This window comes from Pistacia vera, unplaced genomic scaffold, assembly GCF_008641045.1.
Source record: "Pistacia vera cultivar Batoury unplaced genomic scaffold, PisVer_v2 Contig1045, whole genome shotgun sequence".
Classification (NCBI taxonomy): Eukaryota; Viridiplantae; Streptophyta; class Magnoliopsida; order Sapindales; family Anacardiaceae; genus Pistacia; species Pistacia vera.
This window is the reverse complement of record NW_022195077.1, coordinates 96,527-103,472: the sequence shown is the minus strand read 5'-3', so window position 1 is coordinate 103,472 and position 6,946 is coordinate 96,527. Positions and strand designations below refer to the sequence as shown.

The following is a 6,946-nucleotide window of genomic DNA, read 5'->3' as shown; positions in this document are numbered from 1 at the left end:
GGGCATATCAGTTGCTTGATAACGTTGCTGGTTATATGAATCCTTTGAACATGATAATTAAGCAAAATTAGGAGACGCCATGGTTATTGATTAATTTAACCTCAGGGAATTTCATGGAGATTTTTTTTTTTTTAAATTATAAAATAAGAAGATAATGTAAATGTTGAATGTAGGAGGTATTAATATCCATGGAGAGACGCAGACAGAGTAGCATCAAGATATTTGTATTTATGAATAACCCAATGATGTCCATTGGATGTTGGTCCCAAATAGGATAGAGGATATAGCAATGAGAGTGGTTGAAGAAATATCAGAAACATTTAAAAGTATCACATGCTTTGTCTGATAATAATGTTAAAGCAAAATCTTTTGGCTTCACATGCTTTGTCAATTCTCATCCTCATCAATTACCTGTGCCTTCCTTACCCTTTTTCTTTTTTTAATTTTTAGAGTAAACGACATATTGCCACCCAAGGTTTGACGAAATCTCAAGTGAGTACCACAGGTTCAATTTATTCCAGATTCCCACCCTTAAAGTGACGGAAAAACGTTTGATATAACGGTAAAGGGGTAAATTGGTCATTTTACATGGGCGGCGCACGTTAGCAGACCATCGCCTGTAACAGTCCTCCGGCGCACGTTAGCAGACCACCGCCGGTAAACTTTTTCGCTCTTTTTCCGGCGATTTTTTCACCCAAAATCACCCTTGTCACCACCATTTGACTCCTCCAATCCTCGCCTACAAAACCCCTAACGTTTCCAGCCATGGCAGCTCACCGTTTGCCGTCCACCGCTTCATCGAAAAACGGCCGAAGAACACGAACTCTCGGCCGGCGAATGACGACGAGACGGCAGCTGGGGACATGGGGATTTTATAGATCTGGATACGGTGGTTTCATTGGTGGTGTCCAATTGGATTTTCACCGCCGGAATCGACCGGAATCCGGTGAAGAACATCAAAACCCTAAGTCTAACGGTGCCGGCGATTGGAGGGGCAAATGAGTCGGGAATGAGAGGGGTTTTGGACGATGGAATACGGGGAAGGTGATGGAGTGACCAGGACGTTCGACGTCGTCGGAAACAGCCCAGATCGGGCTGTTTCCGATGAGGGTGTGTAATGATCGGGGGTGTTTTTGATATAATTTGAAAATAAAATGGTAAGTTTTATAATTCTAATAAATTAGGGGTTAAAACATAATTTATTAATTTAGGGTTAGGGGCATTATGGTAATTGCACGCTCTAAACCCTAAAAGTTCATAACACTGTTACTTTAAGGGTGAGAATCTGGAATAAATGGAACCTGTGGTACTCACCTGGGATTTCGTCAAATCTTGGGTGGGAATATGTCGTTTACTCTAAAATTCATGATGTGTTTAGCAATCTGTATCATGTACTAAAACACAAAAAATTAAGAGCGGTGGTGAGGAGTACTCTCGCTCCCCATCAAGGGCACTCTCAAAACTTATATTCAATACATATTACTAGCATGGAGAAAGTAAGAAATGTGGTTTATCATGAGCAAGATGAAAAGAAACATGCACATTACTCTTGGTTTATAATTTTTGAAGGGTTTTTGGAAATTGTATAATAAAATAGAAAAGGAAATTTCTTTTTTTCTGAAGTAGTTAATGCATAGAGAATATAAAGATACATAAATTATGAAAGTTTAGAAAGATAAAGCTGACATCATTTTAGATTATTGGTGTTGAAGTTCAGTTTTCTTTCCTTAATATGTTGGAAACTAGAAACTAGAATGGTTTTTATTTTTTTTCCTCAGAAGTGAAAAAGAAAAAAAAACTTCTTCTACTAGTAGTCTAGAATAAATTGTTTAATATAAATAGTATCCAATTTTTTTAATTATTAATTAATTAATAATTTATCTAATATAAATTTTTTTATTACATTTTTAAATATTTATTAAATTCTTATCAAAATAAAAATTTAGAATTTTAAAACTATTTTAAAAAATAAAATCTCTTTTTTGGTAACTATAGTACATCTAACAATAATTTTAAAATTTAATACATCAAACACATAATTATAATTATAGATTTTGAGAATTACATCTATCATGAAAATAGTATTTACCAGACACTTTTAAATTATTTTGAAAGCTTGATTATTTTCACAATTGATTTAAAGCCACAATAATCTCAAATAAATATTTAATATCAGCAGTTTCTTACAAAGTTAAACGATACCGTAAATAAAAATTTCATATTAATATAAAGGAAACATACAGAAAACTTCCAATTCCAGTACTTTCGACTTCCGGTGCTACAATGCATGCAGCCATAAAGGTAGCACACAACACACCAAGTGGAGGATTGACAGCTAAAACATACCAATATTAGTCTGTGAGCCAATCGAGGACACCTCCGGGGTTGCCTGAAAGAAAATCGGCACCTTTCGAACAGACACGGACGCCAAGCCATAACAGACGCATTGCCTTACCAAAGTTGCCGCCCGTCTCGGGCCTTAAACAACTTCCACTGCCTGCCCATGCACCACTTCCACGGCCTGCCCATCCACCACTGCCACTGCCTGCCCCTGCACCTGCCCATGCACCCCTTCCACTGCCTGGTGGAACGTTATAATCCATGCCTCCTCCCATGTAAGTTCCAGACATCTTAGCAGAATTTGGATTGCAGATGCTTATCACCGACTTCAACTTATACTTCAACGCATTTGCGTTATGACGACCCTGATTACCATCTAGCCATTGAATGAATTCGTCGATGGCACACTCAATTTTCTTATTGTCAGCTGTGGCATCACCCATGTCAGCTTCAGCACCTTGATACATCTTAGCAATAATTGGAATGCAGATGCTCTCCAACTCCTACATCTTATCCTCGAACTCATCTACCTCGGCAAGCTCATTGCCATACAGTTGAATGGCTTCTACGATGGCATCCTCAAGTTTCTTCTTATCAGCTGCGTCAAGCTTGTAATCAATCTTCTCATCCCAGAGACTGTTCCTCAGGTTGAAAGCATAATTCTCCAAGGCATTCTTGGCCTCAACTTTCTTCTTGTGCTCTTCATCTTCTGCCTTGTAATTTGAAGCCTCCTGAACCATCTTCTCTATTTGGTCCGCAGACAACCTACCCTTGTCATTGGTGATTGTGATCTTGTTCTTCTGGCCGGTTGTCTTGTCCTCAGCTAAGACATTTAAGATACCATTTGCATCAATATCAAAGCAAACAGTGATCTGAGGAACACCCCTCGGGGCTGGAGGAATGCCAGAGAGCTCAAATTTTCCCAACAAGTTGTTATCCCTGGTTCTTGTTCTCTCACCCTCATAGATTTGAATCAAGACAGAAGGTTGGTTGTCTGAGGTGGTAGAAAATACTCGTTCCTTCTTTATAGGTATCATTGTGTTTCTTGGGATAAAAACAGTCATGACACTTCCTGTGGTTTCCAACCCAAGGGACAGGGGGGTAACATCCAAAAGCAACAAGTCCTGCACCTTCTCGTTGCCCTTTCCACTCAAGATGGCAGCCTGAACAGCAGCACCATATGCAACAGCCTCATCCGGATTAATATTCTTGCAAAGCTCCTTTCCATCGAAGAAGTCTTGCAAAAGCTGTTGCACTTTTGGAATCCTAGTTGAACCACCAACAAGCACAACATCATGGACAGTGCTCTTGTCCATCTTAGCGTCTCTCAGACACTTCTCAACGGGCTCCATACACTTTCTAAAGAGATCCATGTTAAGCTCCTCAAATCTGGCACGAGTAATGGTTGAATAGAAATCAGTACCCTCATACAATGAATCAATCTGAATTGTTGCCTGAGCAGTAGATGAAAGGGTCCTCTTAGCTCTCTCACAATCTGTCCTCAATCTCCTAAGAGCCCTGGGGTCTCCACTAATATCCATCTGGTTCTTTCTCTTGAACTCCTGAACGAAGTGATTAACCATTCTGTTATCAAAATCCTCACCACCAAGATGAGTGTCTCCAGCAGTGGCCTTGACTTCAAAGATACCCTCTTCAATGGTAAGCAAAGACACATCAAAAGTCCCACCACCCAGATCAAAGATCAACACATTCTTCTCACCAACGCTGGTGGCCTTCTTGTCAAGACCATAAGCAATGGCTGCAGCAGTGGGTTCATTGATAATACGCATAACATTAAGTCCAGCAATAACACCGGCATCCTTTGTAGCTTGACGCTGAGAGTCATTGAAGTAAGCTGGGACAGTGACGACTGCGTTCTTAACAGTTGAGTCAAGGTAAGCCTCAGCAATCTCACGCATCTTAATGAGAACCATAGAAGATATCTCCTCAGCAGAAAACAGCTTCTTTTCACCATTGTAGTTAGCACAAACCATGGGCTTGTCTCCAGTCCTGGGGATGACTTTTAATGGCCAGAGCTTGATATCACTCTGAACTGAAGCGTCACTGTATCTCCTACCAATCAACCTCTTGGCATCTAATATAATAAACAGTATTCAATTAATGAAAACAGCTCTACAAAACAAATAGTACACATGTAAGGTCTATATTTGATAATAAATAAATTAATAGATTAATTTTTTAGGAATTTATTTGAAGCAAGTGTTGAGAAAAGTTTTGCGTTTTTTTTACTATCTTACATTGATAGGACTTAATTATAGGAGTTTATGTTTAATGAACCATAATAACTTAAAAATTATTTAAGAAAACTATATAATAAAAAAAAATATGTATATAAAGTATAATATCATAATGTACTTAATCAAACCCAGAAAATTTTGCACTTCCGACTAATATAATATAAACAATATAGTAACATAGATCTTATTAGTTAAACAGAAAAGGTAAAAAAGTTTCATTAATTAGAATTAATCCTCATATATATTACAGTTTAGAAATTTTTACTTTCTATGAATATATATAAAAATACAAAAGCATAAATCTAAACACAATAATACATTGATAGCAAAAAACAAGTAAAAAAATTTGTTCGCTACAATTATATATACTATACATTACGAATTTTTCATTAAAGAAAATAACCTATAGGGTGTATTTGATTCAGGGAATGTTGAATTACTGGGAATATTAGATTACTGAATTATTAGATTACCTTGAAGATTACTAAGGATCTTTAGAAAAATGTGTTTGGTTAATTAGAATAAATTGGTGGGTATGTTATATTAATATGTTTGGTTGAGAGTAATAAATTGGTGGGTATGTTACATAAATTACTAAATTGCCTTTTTTTTAAATATTAATATAATATTATTTTTATTATTAATTTTTGAATAATTTCTTTTAACCCCCAACATGTAAGATATAGCTAAAACACCCCTGCTTATATAAAACTTTAATTTATAACAAAATCACTCCCACCACCCTGGGCCACTGCCCGCCATCGTCAGCCGCTGTGGGAAATCGTCGAAAGTCACATAGAGTTGCTGTGAGTAGCCCACTGTAACCGAGAGGCTCTGATATGGCAATTTCTAGCCATATTGATGGCCAAAAAGGCCATATTAGAACAGATCTGGTTGTTAATGGTCAGATCTACTTCGATATGGCCTTTTGAACCATCAATATGGCCGGAAACGACCATATCAGAGCCTCCCAGTTATGGTGGGTTACTCACGACGACTCTAGGTGACTTTCAGCAACTTCCAATGGCAGCCGACGGTAGTTTGGTTGGCGACAGGCGACGACAAGTGGGTGGGGGTGGTGGCTTGGGTGGGCTGCAATTTGTTTTGACTTCAAGGGTAATTTTGTCCAAAAAGTTAATTAATTGGGGTGAAATAGTAAAAGTCAATTCATGTAAATTAATTTAAAAATAAGGGTATTATTATCCTAAAATTTTATTAATAATAGATAAAATTTTAACAAAAATAAGATTACCTTAGTAATCTTACAATACCTAAAAAAATAGAGATTATTAGATTACCTCTAATATTATCAACAGTAACTACAATTGGTATTGGAAGATTACCGAAATTTTATATTACTTGACAATTAAACGTGATAATCAAATAATATAAGATGATTTAACCCTAGTAATCTCATATAACCCCCAACCAAACGCCACATAAGGTCAACAAAATAAAACCAAACATGTACTATCTGTAATTAAAGAAAAAATAACACTACCAGTAGATTCATTAATGGTAAAGAATGCTTACCAAAAATGGTGTTAATTGGGTTCCTAGCGGCTTGGTTCTTAGCAGCGTCACCAATCAGACGCCCTGTTTCTGTGAACGCTATGTAAGACGGTGTCGTTCTGTTCCCTTGATCATTGGATATGACCTCCACTCTGTCGTTTTTCCACACGGCCACACATGAGTAAGTTGTTCCTAGATCGACACCGATCACCGTTCCCTTTCCTTTTCCGGCCATTCTCACGAAACAATGTTATAATGAACTTAAATTCTACGAAAAACGAAAGAAGATATGCATGGTTCGGTAGACTAGTTGAGTCTATAAAGATGTTATGGGAGATTCGTTTTAAATCTGAATGTTACGAGCAGACATGTTCTTGGCCTCTTGCTCTTTTTTTCTTCTAGCAATGCCAAATTGACCGAGTCCTGCTAAAACCCAAGAGGACTGACCCGAACTGCGTGTTGGGAATGCGGACTCGGCCATCCCATAAAAACGATTAAAATTGAAAATAACAAGATTTAAGCAAAATTAAGATTGGCCCAACTTCCTTTCCGTGTGGAAGATTTCTGAATAGACTTCACCGATCGCAAATCGCACAGCTGTAGCCGACGACTGGACCTCTGCTTAGTTGTTATGATGAGGAGGGGCTTGTCCTTGTTGGCTCCGAGTTGACTCAAATATCTCCACGTACATCTTTGTCAAGAAGTGAAATGTGAAATATGCATGCTTGATATGATATTTACGTATATAAGGTTATAATATGGTAATTTATTTATTTTTTGACTTAATTTTTAACAATATCTAATAATTATTAATTTAAATAAATGTAATAACGAAG

General features: G+C 37.2%; 1 pseudogene; it reads right to left on the bottom strand.

Moving 5' to 3' along the window:
* Positions 1-2,132: 2,132 nt before the first annotated feature.
* LOC116127321 lies at positions 2,133-6,420 on the bottom strand (annotated as a pseudogene).
* Positions 6,421-6,946: the final 526 nt, after the last annotated feature.